The 17,870-nt window shown below is 36.2% G+C and overlaps 1 protein-coding gene across 3 annotated transcripts in view; it reads right to left on the reverse strand.

Moving 5' to 3' along the window:
* The window catches only part of LOC127935318 (60S acidic ribosomal protein P1-like), a 568,794-nt gene that overhangs the window by 49,000 nt on the left and 501,924 nt on the right, over positions 1–17,870 (reverse strand). Inside the window, exon 5 of one of the 3 annotated variants that reach the window (XM_052533088.1) lies at positions 11,755–11,765. The exons of the other annotated variants lie outside the window; for them this stretch is intronic. The gene's annotated coding sequence lies outside the window, so the exon portion shown is untranslated. Of the gene's footprint in view, positions 1–11,754; positions 11,766–17,870 lie in introns of those variants that run through there. 3 annotated transcript variants of the gene reach the window in all.

The following is a 17,870-nucleotide window of genomic DNA, read 5'->3' on the forward strand; positions in this document are numbered from 1 at the left end:
GAAATTATACAAAATGTATAAAAATGTACAACAGTTATTGTTTTCCAATGTTTTTTATTTATTTATTTAATTTTTTTAATTTTATTTTATTTACATTTAAAAAAATTGGCCTACTGCAATCATTCTAAACAGCTTGAATAAAACCTGTTAATATTTATTATAGACCACTGTAACTGTGTATAATCTAACAAACAAGTTTATTATGAAAATAAAAGTGTACACCAGATAAATTGGACGATAAAGAAATTGCTAACAATAGTATAATAGAGCATGTTTTAGGTTTTTAGGCGTTTAGATGCAGAAATGGACAAATCAAATGTAAAATAAAATGTAATTGATTTAATTAAATATAGATTAATTGTTGTTAGAGCAAAATAATAAATAAATAAATAAATAAATAAATAAATACGTTTACACATTAAAAAAAAGCAGCCAAGATGAATGAATTTAATTTTTTATATAGATTAAAATTGAAGACAGAAGCAGCTGGTATATGCGGTCACTTAATATTAAAATCCAGTAGATCCACTTCAGATTTATTTCTCAACAGTTTATGTTCACGTGGCTGTTTTCGTTTATATTCGCCAAGCTATTATGTGTTTTGAAATAATCTTGTCCGTGATGTGTTCGTTCGTACGACGAAAGCCAGAATCCTGCAGCTCAAGAGATATATGTTATTCTGCCAGTCATGCTTTCAAATAGTCTTTCACACTTAAACGGGTCACAAACACCTGCATTTAGCTCTTGTTGTGTTACAATGGGTTTATTGTGTGCATTTGTGGTAATATTTTATTTAAAAAAGCTCTTAAACAAGAATAAATTCGTTTGTTTTGAGCTCGACACTGTACGCGCTGATCGGAGGCAGTGATTTCATATAGGCAGCCACAAATATTTCATTTTCACACAAACAGTTCAAAAACATCTGAATTTAGCTCTTGGTGTGTTATAATTGGTTGATTGTGTGATATCGCTGTAATAATTTATTTTTAAAAGCTTTAAAACAGGAATAAATTCGTTTTTTCTGAGCTCTTTACTCCAGACGCTCGTGATCACAGCGGTGATTCATCTCTCCTATTTCTCACGTATCTCTGGCCAGAAATAATTTATCCATGAGTCCTGAACCGGTAATAATCAGATATGTTGGTTTAGCTTGTCAGTGTGAATTAAATCTAAGTATTTATTTGTATTTTTAACCGATTTAAAATTGAAAGTAAAAGTCCGGGAATTGAACCTGTAGGGGCGCAATTTCTCTCAGACAATGGAAGTCTGAAGCACATACTCAAACAGAGGGACAGAGTGAGATGAGATGTCTGACAGTTTTTTAATTTTCTGTTATCCATACAGTGTTGTAAAGTCGTGAAACTATCCATATTTACTCAGAATGACTTTTTTTCTGTATGAAAAAAGGTTTTGAAGTGTTTGGAATCTAAAAATGCAGGACAATTAATAATTCCATTTTTACTGTCATTTAAAAAAATCACCACGACAAAACCGTTCAAGCTATCCAAAATCCATTGGCAATTTAAGTTGTTTAAAATGTTTTGGCATCATGTAGACAAAGTTTGGTGTGTATAGTGTTACTCTCCTCTGAGCAGTATGCATTAATTCACAGCTAAATGTAAAAAAAAAATCCACATTCAAATCAAAATAGCTGACTTCCTGTTGATCGTAGCTGATGACTGTGAATTAGAAAGTTGTCCGTCTTGATAAGAACAATTTTTGTACCGAGTTTGGTGTCTGTAGCTAAAACTAACCCCCCCACTTTTGACAAAAGGTGGTGCTATAGAGTGCCTCTTCCACGCCCTTTTAAAAGCTTTTTCCATTGTCTAGCTATCAAGAATACTGATATGTGTTTTGAGTTTCATGTAAATCTGAGGTTGTTATCTGCCTCAAAATCACCATAACAGAATATTCAAGTTTGACACGTTGCCATGGCAACAATATATAAGATATCAATATCCCCACAACAGATTTACATCGGCCATGTTTTGACATTATTCTGATGAAGTTTGAAGCAAATCGAGTAAAAATAAGATGCTGAATTCAAAGCATTTTGAAAATGACTCACTTCCTGCTGCCAGTTGGTGGCGCTATAACGTTGACTCTTAATAGTCACATATATACGATCGGTATCATACATCGAAAAAACCGATGAAGTTTGATCAAACTCAGGCAATGTATGTGGATGTTATTAGGCATTTCCTGTTTCTCACTTTTTGCCCTAATTTCAACGCCTCGCCACGGGCAAACCGTTCGAGATATCAAAAATCCCCTCGCAATTTTTCATCCCCAATGTCTTGAGATCATGTTCACCGAGTTTGGTGGCAAACAAGTAAAAAACCTATGACAAGTATATCAAATTCCAGAGCATGCTTTTTTTAAACAGCCATGAATAGCTGACTTCCTGTTGGGCGGAGCCTTTGACATAGAGCGCGAAAGTTGTTAAGCTCAATGAGATCTACAAGTGTACTGAGTTTCATATAAATATATGCAAGTGTGTGTGAGCTATGGTTCAAGATTTCTGACTGTGTTCCAGGGGGCGCTGTAGAGCCCCTGTGCCACGCCCGGGTCCCAGTCTCTGTGGCGTCCTAATGGCCGCAGATTCCAATGTGTGTGCCAATTTTCAAGAGTTTTTGAGCATGTTAAGGCCCCCAAAAACCCCCGGAAGGTTTAATAAAAAATAAAAAAAATAATAATAATAATAAGAAAAAGAATAATCCTTAGGGGAACAATAGGGCTCTTCGCCCCTTCGGGCTTGAGCCCTAAAAAACAAAGCAGATACAAGAGGGTCCTCGCACCTCGGTGCTCGGGCCCTAATAAAGTCCACCCCACTGACCATGGTACCAAAACATCGGACACTTTTACATCCTGTAAAATCCTAAAAGTCCTTTAAATAAAAGTACAATCCTAAAATAAGAAAAAGAGAAAGAAAAGAATGTATAAAATCTGAAAATGTATTTAAAAAAGTTTGAATAATTGAGATTGATGAATGCATTCAACACAATAAATTGTTCAGACAATATTTTAAAAAAAGTTACATTTGAAAGAAACATTCACAGAATAAAAAGTCCATTTTTATTTTTGTGTAAACTATCCTTTTAAACTTATCCAGATTATATGTCTAAGATCCAGTTAATGTGTGTGTGTGTGTGTGTGTATATACACACATACAAACACACACACACATTGGTATGGCCTGTTTACTTTGAAATGTCATGTTAAGAGCAAAACTAAATATAACTACAGTTGTGTGTTACTGTAAAGCACTAAAACTGATTGTAAAAATATCTAAACCGCAGGAGTAATTCTAGTAAAGAGCATAAGGAAACAGCATCTAATATTGAACATAAAGGTTAAGTGAGACTTCGACGCATACACAACACACACAACCAGAGCAGATGGAGTGTGTACTGCACATTTTGGTAAATGTAGTAGGTTGTGTGGGTATTTACTGAGAAAATTATACAGTAAACTGTACACAGTGGCCAGATATCATCCTGATATCTAATGTTACCTGGAGTCAGAGGTCAAACACTGCCGTTTCTGGTTATGATTCTGTCCTCAACCTCCCATACTGATGCTCTCCGTCATCCTTTCGCTCAGCAAAGCATGCTTTATTTGCTCAGATTTATCCGCTCTTTAATCGCTGTGTGCGATCAATATCCGTTTAGGCTGTGCATCAATTTGAATAATGCACATTGCTTCTTTTTTTGTAATTCTCCTCGAAATGAATCCTGTGATGATGTTTTTGAGGACTGCCTGCAGAAGAGGAAGGAGACTGTGAATGAAACAGAATGTGAAAAGAATGCATCATCTCCCAAATGTAAAACTTCATTTAGAACCACAAACACTTCTCAAGGGCTGTGTTGGGTTATGTTAGTCATACGTGAGTGATGTTGCACCACCCGTTGAGCAGATTTTTTGTGCTTTGAAGGCAGTGCATGTCAACAAGTAGTGCTGTCAGCGAACTTAGATTCAAGATGCTATTGTATGCTTGTTGTGTATTGTTTTAAAAGTCATTCCATAAGTACTCGACTTACAGACGAGCTGGTGAGGCTTCTTCAGGAGCAACAGCTTTGATGAAGTGTCAAGAACCTTCAAACATGGTGATTGACGTGCTTTCTGGTGCAGCGCTGACTGTCAGTGTCCTGGAGGAACCGAAGAGCGTGTTCAGAGTTCTGCTGCGGCGCTGACCCGACTCCGCAGTACGGCTCTGCCGTGAGTGACACATGAAGAGATGATGGAGAGAGATCTGCCATGGATCAAAGACAACACCTGATGAAAGAGACACAGACAGCAGGAGACAACAGGAAACAGAAGGAGGGTACGAGAGAGAGAAGACACAAGAAGAACGAATCATCATATGTGTTTGTAAACAGATACTAACTCTTATTACCTAAATATCTATCTGCAAACAGATGGTCTGTTTCAAACTAAGATTAACTATCTACAAACAGATGTTTTAACTTAAATCTTGCCTATCTATACATCCATCTATCCATATTTTAATTATTATTGTTTCTATCTACAAACAGATGGTAACTAAATAACCAACCAATTAACTGTTTAACTGAAACTAACAGTAAATAACCAACCAATCAACAAAGCTTATCATTTGGAAAATCGCTGGGAACTGGACATATTGTGCAAACTAACTAAAAACTAACTAGCTAACTAACTAACTAACTAACTAACTAACTGTTTACCAGAAATTAACACAAAACAACCCAGAATGCTTATCATTTGCTTATCACTCTGGGACTAGACATACTGTGCTAACTGTTACTAACCAACTAACTTACCAACTAACTAACTAACTAAAAGTGTACCTGAAACTAACACTAACCAATTAACACAGAATGCTTATCGTTTGAAAAATACTCAAATACTGGGAACAAGACAATACTGTGCCAACTGTGACTAACTAACCTATATAACAACTAACTTTCTAACTAACTTGCTTGAAACTATCACCAACCAACCCAGAATGCTTATTGTTTGGAAAACTCTATAGGAACTGGACATACTGTTACTAACTAAACTAACTAACTGACTAACAAACCAACTAAATAATGGTTTACCTGAAACTTACGGTACATTAACCAACCAACCCAGAATGCTTTTCGTTTGGAAAACTCTTTGGGAAATGGACAGACTCTGCCAACTGTTAATAACTAAACAAACTAACAACCCTAAATAATGGTTTACCTGAAACTAACCAACTATCCAACCAACCCACACTGCTTATCTTTTCAACAGATTGTGCCAAATGTTACTAACTAATGTAACTAAGCAACTCAATAACCAGCTAAGTAATGGTTAACCTGAAACCAACACAGGCCAACCAGCAATCCCATAATGCTTATCATTTGGAAACTGGGAGCTGAAGAAACTGTGATAGCGGTTACTAACTAAAGTAACAAACCAACTCACTAACCAACTAACTTTTAGGTTTAGCTGAAACTAACAGTAACCATCCTTTCTTTCTTCGATTGCTCCAAAACCTTGGAATTATTTACCTGCCAAGATTAGGCAAGTAAATCCGTTGAAAATCTTCCCATTTTAGGGTAGCCTTTACCTGATTATTTTGTAATTCTCATATTTTTAGACTCACCTACTGAATTTTTCAGCGTTTGTTTTTATTTGTTATTTTATCTATGTTTGTATTTAATTTTTATTAATGCATGGTTTGCATATTTTCTATTTGATCGTATTCTTGTGCAGAGCTTTGAGTTATAAAAAAAAATATGTTTTTTATTATCCAACCAACCAAATAACCCATAATGCTTACTGTTTGGAAAACTCTTTGGGAACTGGACAGACTGTGCCAACTGTTACTAACTAAAACATACTAACTATAAACAGATGGTTTACCCGAAACTATCACTGACCAACCAATCAACAATCTATCTTTTACTTGGAGAAGCCTATCCCACTTGGAGCAGCTCGGGTTTAATACCCATCCAGCTGCCCCAGGCTGCAGCACCAGACTATAATACCATCCACTCCACCTAAATGTCACTCCAGAGTCCAAAGGCCTCATTTACAGAAATTAAGCAAATTAGCCAGAGGTGTTGGTTAATGTTCTTCCTCTTTGAGCAGCGGCGAGGCTGGAGCACATTAAAGCGGAGCAGTGTGCATGGACTTGGCCCTGCCGGGGGGAGCTGGTGGGTGGCCAGTGTGGCCGGTTTGAAAAAAAGAGATGCAGGGAGCAACATGAATGAGATTTGTAATGAGCACAATGCTTCCTCAGCATGCCATGTTTGCCCAGAGCCATGAAGCTAATCGTGTCTGGAGCGCTCTTCAATGTGATGGGTTCAGAGAACATGCAATGCACAATAAAACACCACCACTGCTCTCTTGTTAACTTCACACTAATCATAAGAACAGCCTTCTTTCCTCTAAATATTTAACTTTGACTGTTTTCTTGCTTGTCCTATTTATGGTCTTATTCTGTCCGTTTTGTATTACTCTTCAATGCATGTCAGCAAGACCTCTACTGTAAACAACAAACAAACATTGCTTTCATATCTCAAGAGACTTAGTCTTTTAGTCATAGTCTTTTTTTTTCCTTCTTTTTTTTAGTAATGGAAATTTTATTTATTTATTTATTTATTTATTACTCTAGTGTTAGTTCAATACTATAATCCTGGTTGACAATAAAATTTTAAAGCATTTGTTCGTCTACAGTAAATGTTCTGTTGGATGTTAAAGCAACATTCAGAAAAAGATTGATCAACATTTATGATTTAAAAAATGTTTAACAGAAGTTTGTACACAAACAAGTTCCTTAAAATAAAATAAAAGCTGAAGCGATATGTCAGTGTTCCTGTGTTTGCCCTGTCTTTTTATTGTTGTTTGTTTTTTACAATTAAAATAAAAAAAACAGCAAAATTACTAAAACGTTAAAATTAAAAATTAAAACAAAGTATATAAAAATAAAAATTAATTTAAAATAGCAATACAAATATTACAGTCTCAACATATATTATATTATATTATATTATATTATATTATATTATATTATATTATATTATATTATATTATATTATATTATATTATATTATATTATATTGTATTGTATTGTATTTCCGGCCTTAGGAAACTGTACAAGACATGTTTGTTGGCAACAGGTCGTGTGGACAGAAGTCAGCCTTTCTAATGAAGTGCAAAATATTCATCAACTGAAAAACTGATCATCCCAGACATTCCCCTTAAAGAAAAATGGCCTCTCTACTTCTACAAATTGATTTTTTCTTTTTTTCATTTTGCTTTTGCTATGGCTAATACATCTAATTGTAAAAGCCAGTGAACCTTAAAAAGGTTTCTCCACTACTGAAGTGTGTCCGCGGCAGAGGACGAGGAGACTACCAATTACTACAGTCCTAATAGTGCATCTGTGGGTATTCTGATGGACGAGCACTACAGCACGCAAGCACGCTGTAATGGCTTCACATCAAATTGTGTTGGCACGGCTCTAAATGGACTTTACTTGAATTTACTGTCTAGTAATGCAATGTGCAGATATTGACCCACGGCTCTTTGTGTTGCACAGGTAGTGAGGACTACAGAGTGAGTGAGGGAGGAACACAGGAGAGCTTAGTTTACTGTGAAATCATCTGGTATCAGAAGGGAGGTCCAACAGATTGGATGTTCTCAACTGGTGCCTCACAGGTCTGCACAATGGTGTGGTTCGCAGTATTATAATATTCTTTATGCTCCACTGCATCTATATTTTAACTCATACTTCAAGACTATGATTTTGGAGAGTTTATTTACCAACTAAACTTAAATACAGAAGTATTAAAATGAAAAGTGTGTCGTTCCAACACTGCTATACGCCGGAGAACAATCACAACAGACTTGCCCATCTGACCAATCAGAGTAGAGCTTGTGCATGGAAAGGAGGGGTTTAGAGTGACTAAATCTTTGAACTGCTTCAAACAAATTGTTAAATGCATATTCTGAGAAAACAAAAGTGTTTTTTGACCTTGCATGCATGTAATCCTATTGTAGGAGGCTCCAAAAACTATTTCAAGAACCATAATAGGGCACTTTAAGCAATCAACTATGTGATTTTTGATTGGCAGACAATAAAACACAAAAATGGCAAGTTTATTAGTTTTTCTCCTGGCAGATAAAGTATAAGTATAAACAACAGTAATGAGGCAGTTGCAGTTTAAAGCAAACACATTTGTGATTTATACCTAGCAGACAATAAAACAGGCAAAAATTGCAAGTTTCATAGTTTTTTTTTTTTAGTATAAACAACAGCAATAATGAAGCGGTTACTGTTTTAATCAAATCAAATAAAAAAATCAAACAGACAGACAAAAAATATTACATTTAATTAGTTTTTTTCACCTGGCATAAAATAAAGCAGGCAAAAGTTTAATAATTGTTTTTCTCCTGGTAGCCGATAAAATATAAGTATAAACAACAGCAATAATGAAGCATTTACTGTTTTAATAAAATAAAATAAATAAATCGAACACACAAAAAAAATAAAAAAAATAAAATTGATTTCTTTTTCCGCCTAGAAGATGATAAAATAAAAGTTTTAATAACAGTAATAGTGAGACAGTTACAGTTTTAAATCAATCAAATTTGTAATATATCAGGCAAAAAAAAAAAAAAAAAAAAAAAAAAAAAATATATATATATATATATATATATATATATATATATATATATATATATATAGTTATTTTTTTGTCTAGCTAGCAGCAAAATGGAAGTATAAACATCAGTAATAATGAGGCAGTTACTGTTTTAATGAATCATATATTTGATTTATGCCTGGCAGATGATAACACAAGTTTGATCGCTTTTGAAAAGTAATTTCTTCAGATACTGATTTCAACAGCTGCAAAATGTATCATTTACTTTCATTAAAGAGCATTACACACGTTAATGGATATAGACTCCCCTAAAAAAGAGAGCAGGGATCATTCATAATCATTTTCCTTTGCAGCTGATTAATTCTTGGCAAGCATTTCAGAGCGAAGCCCGTTCCACAGTCCTGTGTTACAAGCGCCCAACTTGTCTTTTCATATTTCATAAGCAAGAGAAAGGCACGAGACAGTTTTTCCCATTGTGATGGTGATTTCCCCTTTTCTCTGTATTCCCAACAAACTCTCCGCTAGGAAACAGGAATCTAAAAACGATTCATGATGCCTTTTCTCCCACATCTCCCTGAAGGAGCAGCAGGTTTTTTCACGAATTAATTAGCCGAATTTGTATGAAAATAGGTTTGGCGTGACATCTGGTCTGGTTGTAAGTGCTAAGTGCTAATGAAGCCTATTCAGAAGATTAGCATCTGTTGACTGCGACCCAGTGTCCTCTCTCTAAGGAGACACGAGACCTCCTGACAAGGACTTGAGTTGAGCTCCTCTTCACTTTCTGAGGAGAATAAATCATTAAAATCATTAAGCAGAAGTATGCGGATATTTCACATAACAATGAGCAGAAATCAAAACGCTGACCGTATGGAGTATCAAACTGAAGTCTGACTGTTGATTAAAGTTCCTGCTCTTAATCTTGAAGAACTAATTCAGCAGAAATGTTGTAATAATTTACTCACCCTTGTGTCATTCCATCTCTCTTTCTTTATTTCTGTCTTCTGTTGAACACAAAATGAGATGACAGGCTAAATGTCTGAGCAGCTTTTTCTATATAATTAAAGTGGATGGTGATTTGTGCTGCCAAACTTCAAAAAGAACAAAAATCAATCAAACAAGTATCATACAAATACCCCATATGACTCGTGGAAGTCAATGGCTACCGTCAACTGTTTGCTTACCAACGTTCTTCAAAATATCTTATTTTGTGCACAACAGAACAAAGAAACTCATATAGGTTTGGAACAAGTAAAGGATGACAGAATTTTCATTTATGTGTGATCTAACCCTTTATTTCAATAGAAAAACATATATGTGCATATAAATCAGTATGAATCTGGGATCATAATGGTTGTATTGCATTAAAAAATGCTGTTCTTGACTGAGAGGTTGCTGTGAACTCCAGGGAACCCCAGAGGTGTGATGACACCTCGAAGAAACTCAACCTACCCTAATTTCCAGTAGATTAACCAATTTAACGTATCTTACTGCAGCTTAACCAGCTGAAAACCCTGACCTTAAGACTTCATCTATACACTTTCCTTCAGGTGGTTTGAGAGCAGCTCTCACATCGGGGACTACAGTATAATTCATTTTTTCTAACATTTAGCTAAAGTTCACCGGTACACGGTGGATTTCTACAAAACATTATCTCTCTGTGAGCTTTTGTGTTTGTTGAACAAAACCTGAAGAACTGAGTTGAGGAACGGCAGCACATACTGGGACATAAATAGATGTTGTGCACGTCCTTATTCAAGGTGAGCTGCGCAGAGTGGAAACTCAGCCTTTTCACATACAGAATCATTTATCAAGGAGAAAAGACGCTCCGCAGCGCTCCGTATGTAAACACTCATCAGCATGACCCATGCACAAGCACTCTGGGAGATTTACAGATCTGGATTAGGATGTTATTATTGCATTAATGCATGCTGTTCAGATACAGTTGTTTGTGCAAAGACAATCTGCCTACCAACAATCTTCACTCACTTACACACAAATACACACATCCTGAAACCCTCCTAAGCCACCAAACCATATAAGCAAGAATGTTTTTTTGTTGTTGTTGTTTTTCATTGGGCCCTAGAAAGCAACCCAGAAGTGCTACTCAGAACACCCTAGCAACAGCAAGGCAACACATTGGCAACCTTACAAATCATCCAAGTCCAGGGCTAGAAAGCATCAACCTAGCAATCATCCAGATCATGCTAGCAACACCAAAGCATCCACTCACAACACCCAACTAACCTGGCACCACAAGACAGTGACTGGCAGTGAATTAGGCCAGTAAGCAACTACCTAGAAACAACCCAAATTCCCTAAAAGATGCAAATAAATGCCCTCGCAACTGCACAGCTACACCCTAGCAGATGCAAAACCAACTGCACAGCAACACTATAGCAACTATACAGCATCTCCTTAACATGAGTTGTATTCATGCAATCACTTAAGACTTCGTTCTTCTTCTTCACATCACTTTCAAGCTCTTTTGACTGGATATACCTAGCAACCATCTGGAATATCCTAGAAACACCTCATAACACCTACTCACAACATCCAAGCATCCTGGCACCACAGGACTAGACCCTAACAGCCACCCAGAAAACACTAGCAAACATTATAGCTTGTTCAAGGTTTCTTTATTTAACCCTCATGTAGGGATGCTGATCTCTCTCTCTCTCTCTCTCTCTCTCTCTCTCTCTCTCTCTCTCTCTCTCTCTCTCTCTCTCTCTCTCCCTCTCTCTCTCTCTCTCTCTCTCTCCCTCTTCAATGCAATTGAACTGATTTACACTCTCCTAGCTGCTGAGATCATGTAAGCTTTGTGCTGTAATCTACATGGAACACAGACACACACACAGACACACACACAGACACACACACACACACACACACACACTGTGAGGCACCCTGTGTAAGATAATAAACCCGTGCCCTGCGGCCTTACTGAATTCAGCGTTGTCTGTCTGTCTCTCTCTCACACAAAAGCTGTAAATAGCTATATGTGTGTGTGTGTGTGTGTGTGTGTGTGAAAAAAAAGATGCAATAACCATAACCAACAACAGTTCACCCAAAAATAACCTTCACATGTAAACACATGTAAACACATTCACTTACTTTAAAGTAAACATGAAATACTGTTCACCATTTATTTTTCTTGCATATAGAAAAAGAAAAGATGTAGGACTTTTTAGGAATTTATAGGACTGTAAAAGCAGCGTTCAGTAACAGACAGAGTGGAACGTGAAGACTAAAAGAGCACCTCCATGTATTCCAATCGTAATTTTTCAATCATTATGAATGCCATTACCTGAAAAAGCCTGAAATAGCCTAAACCAATTGCTAAATATCTATCTGTTAACATCAACCTGTAGCTCATGACCTTTGTGCAGTGTTACTTCAGTATCATTTAAAAAGTATTATAGTTTTTTATTAAAGTTATGGTTCCCTCGAAAAATTTTAATTTGCTGAAAATTTACTCCACCTCAGGCCATCTACATTGTAGATAGTTTGTTTCTTCATCAGAATAGATTTGGAGAAATGTAGCATTACATCACATCTCCAGTGGATCGTCTGCAGTGAATGGGTGCCGTCAGAATGAGTGTCCAAACAGGTGATTAAAACATAATAATCCACAATCAATCCACAGATCAAGCACCGTTTACAAGCAAAAACAGACCAAACAGTTGTAAACAAATAGGTGGGTGGATTTTGATGTGAGAGAACAACAGTGGATGGACGTTTTATACTGGAGGAAGTGTTATTATGGATTGATTATGGAGTAGTATATTAGCTGCTGGAATTGAAGGTTTAAAGTTAAAACACTTTAATGATGGAGGTTTTTTCTTCTTCTTACAAAAAAGCAGCTTTTGGCTTCACAAGTTATTAGTTGATGGATTGGAGTCATGTGGATTATTTATTGTGATGTTTTTATCAACTGTTTGGACTCTCATTCTGATGGCACCCATTCACTGCACATGATCCATTTAAGTTATTTTAGTTCTTCAAGTTAAAAACAAATAAAAAGTTTGCATTGCCAACTAGTTTAAATGAAATACATGTTTGTACATTTTATTTCAGTTAACAATTCAATCTATTTCAACTAATAATTTTTTATATATACGTACTTGATTTTCGGTTTGGTTTTAGTTATGTTACGTTTATTTTTGTATTTATTTTTTTATAACATGCACCAATGAATTGTTCAGGAATCAGGAATGTGCATAAAAAGGATCACATTTTTTGATCTTATTTCATGGTGATGATTGTATTAGACTGTGTTTTCTAGCTGGTGTGTGTTCTGTCAGCTTCCGATCCAGTGCTTGTTGTTGTACGTTGAGTCGAGTTGCGTGTTTATTCTCCCTCGAGGACCCTCGCTGTTCTCTGTCTCTGGCCTAGATACAGATCAGCGGTGTGGATTCTTTCTCCACTGCCTCGGTCCTGCAAAACACGTCATTCTCACCTGGCTCTCCGGTCGTCCTCACACTCGCTCTCCACTGGTTTAAGTCGTTAACACGTTATTCACCCTCCACCTGACAGCAGCAACAGAGTCAGTCTGCTTGCAGTCACACACCGCTGTTCACAGTGAGTGGCCTCCACAGGTCGCCTCCATTCACTCCACATGTGTTAAAAGCAACAGGGCTGCATGTTAGCACGTTATCCTGCTGACTGACAAACAAGAAGAAGAGAGAAGACAGCGATCGAAGGACCACGTGTGAGGAGAGAAAACAAGGGAACGGAGGGGGAGAAACAGAGGGACAGAAAACAAACACAGAGCTATAAAGACTCAGGAATTAAAGAAATAAACAATACTTTATTCAAGTTAATAATTTACAATATATCAAGTTATTATATATATATATATATATATATATATATATATATATGTGTGTGTGTGTGTGTCAGATAAATGTTTATTTTATTTTTAAAACATGATTTCTGCACAGATTATTAGGCTACAAAAGAGCTGACATGCGTAATGTCTCATTTAATTGCATTTAAATATAGAAATAATCAATAACAAACTGCCCAGAAATACTTTTATTAAATTTTATACTATCATTCAAAAGTTTGGTAAGATTATTTTTAATATTTTTTTTTTTGGGGGGGGGGGGGGGGGTCTCCTCTGCTCACCAATCTGCATTCATTTGACCAAAAATACAGTAAAAACAGTAATACTGTGACACATTTTTTCTATTTAAAATAACTTGTTTCTATGTGAACATTTATTGCTGAGATCAAAGCTGAATTTTTAGCATCATTACTCCAGTCTTCCGTGTCACGTGATCCTTCAGAAATCATTCTAATATGCTGATTTCAAGAAACATTTATATTTATTAACAGTGTTGACAACAGTTGTTTTGCTTCATATTTTTTGTAAAATACATTTTTTCTATGATTTTTTTGATGAATAGAAAGTTCAAAAGAACAGCATTCATTTGAAATAGAAATCTTTTGTAACATTATAAATGCCTTTACTGTCACCTTTGACCCAAACCCCAAGTTTAAATGGGAAAAACACCAAATTTTCAATGTTGTCTCAGACTTTTGGATCCCACAGTAAATCAACTATATAACAGCATGCAACAGCAGCATTCGGCTGGCATCTGTCTCCGGCTGTTTTATAGTCCCAGTCCATCCCTGGAAAGAATAAAGAAAATGAAAAATGAAATTGTGAAGAACAGAGCTCAGTGTGCACCCACACACAGCTGGATAAGCAGATCAACAAAACGCTGATGCAACGCGTTCTGTCTTTTTCCACAAGGCCCTTCTCATCTGGTTATTAAGGTCACGCTTGTTTTTTATAATTATTTTTTGGTCGTCTGAGGAGTGAAACCTCAAGTTTCAGGCGCAAATCTAATTAGCCATGGCCTCTAACGAGCACCGTGGCGGTACGAGTGGGAGAGAGTGAAATCACGCCACTGGATTGGATGCAGGGCAGCAGCTGATTGGTCCTTCAGGTTTAATATGCACGCTTTGGTTGCAGGCGACGGGGGAGTATCCAGATGGATCCAGGTGTTGGCAGCTTTCGCTGGCGGTCTGTCAGGATTGGACGATCTGGGGTGTCACGTGACCTCCAGCCTGAATAACTTGTATTTGTGTTAAAATGTGCTGTAACATGCATCTGAGGGCTTAGTCATGCTGCGCTGCTTCTGACGTGGCTCTTACTCTATCCCTGATGCTCTGCATGCATACAAACACACACACACACACACACACACACACACACACACACACACACAGGCTGCCAGACGCTCAATCTAAAATTTTACTTGCTAGAACAGATCCACACTGATGTACTACATTTATACTGCAAGGCCTGATGAATAAATGGGATATGCTGACATCTGTTTAGATTCATTAGAATCGCAAGCAACTGCATTTAATCCACTGAGACACACTATGCTATCATTAGTCAGCTTTTCAAGGACTAGTTTGACCAAATGTAAGTCTTGATGAAACATTTTCCCTCTATTGTGTGTGTGTGTGTGTGTGTGTGTGTGTGTTGTTATTTATTTGTAATGTTATTTATATATAAATATAATGGTTATGGAGGGCCAAACCAGCAGAATTAATTAATTAAATAATTAATACAGGGGGAAATGTATAAAACCAAAAATACATTCAGAACTAAATTTAATACAAACAAAATAGTATTAATACATTTATTTAAGAAAATAATTTAGTATGTATTTTAAAAAGTCATTTATTTGTTTATTTAGTCAGTCAGTCAGTTAGTTTGTAGCTTTGGTTCTCCATAAGTGGGAAAAACACACTTATTTTTTTGAATTAACTAATAAATAAATGAGTAAGTAAATAAATTATTGTTTAAATTTTTAATTTTTAATAATTCATCAGCATGCATATATATATATCCTGCTATCCTTTGTTTTAATCAAAACAGGCTCTATTTACTTGATACACTGGTCTTATGGTAAACAATTAATTATTGCACACAGGGGCTGATCTACCGGGGTGGCATAGGGTGGCAAATGCAACCATAAAAGAAAGCCTTGCCCTGCTGCCACCCCAGTTGGCAGCAACGAATTAAAGGTTATGGCCAATTTGAACATTTACGAGCGCGAATCTTTCTTGATTCGTGATCCCCCTCCGAACTCCCGAACTGATTCAAATGATTTGCGATCCCCAAACTGACTCAAATGATTCGTGAACCCGCTTTGAACTCCCGAACTGATTCAAATGATTCGTGATCCCGCTCCGAACTCCCGAACTGATTCAAATGATTTGCGATCCCCAAACTGACTCAAATGATTCGCTATCCCGCTTTGAACTCCCGAACTGACTCAAATGATTCGCGAACCCGCTACGAACTCTCGAATTGATTCAAATGATCCGCGAAGCCGCTCAGAACTCCTGAACTGATTCAAATGATTTGCAATCCCCAAACTGACTCAAATGATTCGCGAACCCGCTCCGAACACCCGATCTGACTCAAATGATTCGCGATCCCGCTCCGAACTCCCAAAATGACGCAAATGATTTGCGATCCCCATAACTGACTCAAATGATTCGCGATCCCGCTCCGAACTCCCGAACTGATTCAAATGATTCGCGATCCCCAAACTGACTCAAATGATTCGCTATCCCGCTTTGAACTCCCGAACTGACTCAAATGATTCGCGAACCCGCTACGAACTCTCGAATTGATTCAAATGATCCGCGAAGCCGCTCAGAACTCCCGAACTGATTCAAATGATTTGCAATCCCCAAACTGACTCAAATGATTCGCGAACCCGCTCCGAACACCCGATCTGACTCAAATGATTCGCGATCCAGCTCCTAACTCTGACATATATTCAGATATAAATGTAATTTAAAAAATAAATTAATAATTTTCGGTCTCATCCCAGTTGCTCCAAAAAAAACTTCCTCCATTCTCCCATTAGTGCTCGTGACCGCTTGCACCTCATGTTTGCTGCTGAATGTTCATAACTGATGGATGAACATCTATGCCCGGCAGGGTAGAGTACATCAGCAATCCATGTAGCAAAGAGAAAAGAAAACTAAAAGTAAAAAAAAAAAAAAAAAAAAAAACAGGCATGAAGTTGGCTTGACGTTGGACGAGTCTCAAAATTATGGACCGTCTCTAAAGTTACATGCGATATTGGTATACACTTTTCTAACGTCAGTAGCATTTGAGGAGAATGACTTATAGTCATAGAAACAACTGTAATTGTTCATGTAGGTGTCAGCTATAATGCACAATTATATTAAATGTTTGATATTTATTAAAATAATCTGTAAATCATATGTAAATTATGCTACTCTTTCACATGGGCTCAAACGCAAATTTGAAGCTCAAGAGCATTTGAGGAGAAAGACTTGCAGTCATAAAACAATTGTAATGTGTTCATTTAGGTGTCAGCTAAAATGCAAACCTTATACATTTTTAATATATATTAAAATAAATGATAAATCGTTTAGGTAAAAACAAGAACTGTTTATCACTTTCAGGCACATTCCTGTGAAAGATTTTTTTTTTTTTCAGGTTCCCTTACGAAAATTACCCATCATTGTTCTTGTAGCCATGGTAACTGCAAATTAACCATAGTTTTGTTACTTCAAATAATAATTTACAAAGTATTAATATACCTTAATATTTTTGTTGTTGTTGTTGTTGTTGCTATAAAAACAGACCTAAGCCATCAATAGCCTTTAAAATGACTTAAAATGCATTATATAAAAAAATAATGAGGCAATAATGATTGGTTAATAATAACACTATTAAAATACATAACGTAGGCAAATACAAAATAAACAATTTATGTACATGTTATTACAAATGGCATGTGATTGCTGCTGTTACACTAACAGGACGATCAAATCCTTGTTTAGGCTACTGACCAAACATTTCATTCAAATATTCACTTAATCTTTCATTTTTGGAAACCTTTTTGCTATAGATGACACAGACTTTATAATTTATTCAACAAAAAACGTGCATATCACAACCCTTACAAAAATAAACCATGGTTTTATCATAGTAAAACTGCTTAATTTCCTTTTGCATGATTTCTGAATGCTTGAGACTATAAAATAAATTAGAGTCATAATAAAGTTATAGCCACAGGTAAATGTCGAGAGCTACAAATGTGATTTGTAAATAATACAATTTATTCATTTAGTTTTTTATTTGATTAAAGTACTTTTTTCACCCCTATAGTAGATGTTTTTTTCATCATCATATTTGAGGAAGGGGGGCACAACAATACAATCCTCCTTATGGGCACACAT

The sequence above is a fragment of the Carassius gibelio genome, chromosome A19 (assembly GCF_023724105.1).
Source record: "Carassius gibelio isolate Cgi1373 ecotype wild population from Czech Republic chromosome A19, carGib1.2-hapl.c, whole genome shotgun sequence".
Taxonomy (NCBI): Eukaryota; Metazoa; Chordata; class Actinopteri; order Cypriniformes; family Cyprinidae; genus Carassius; species Carassius gibelio.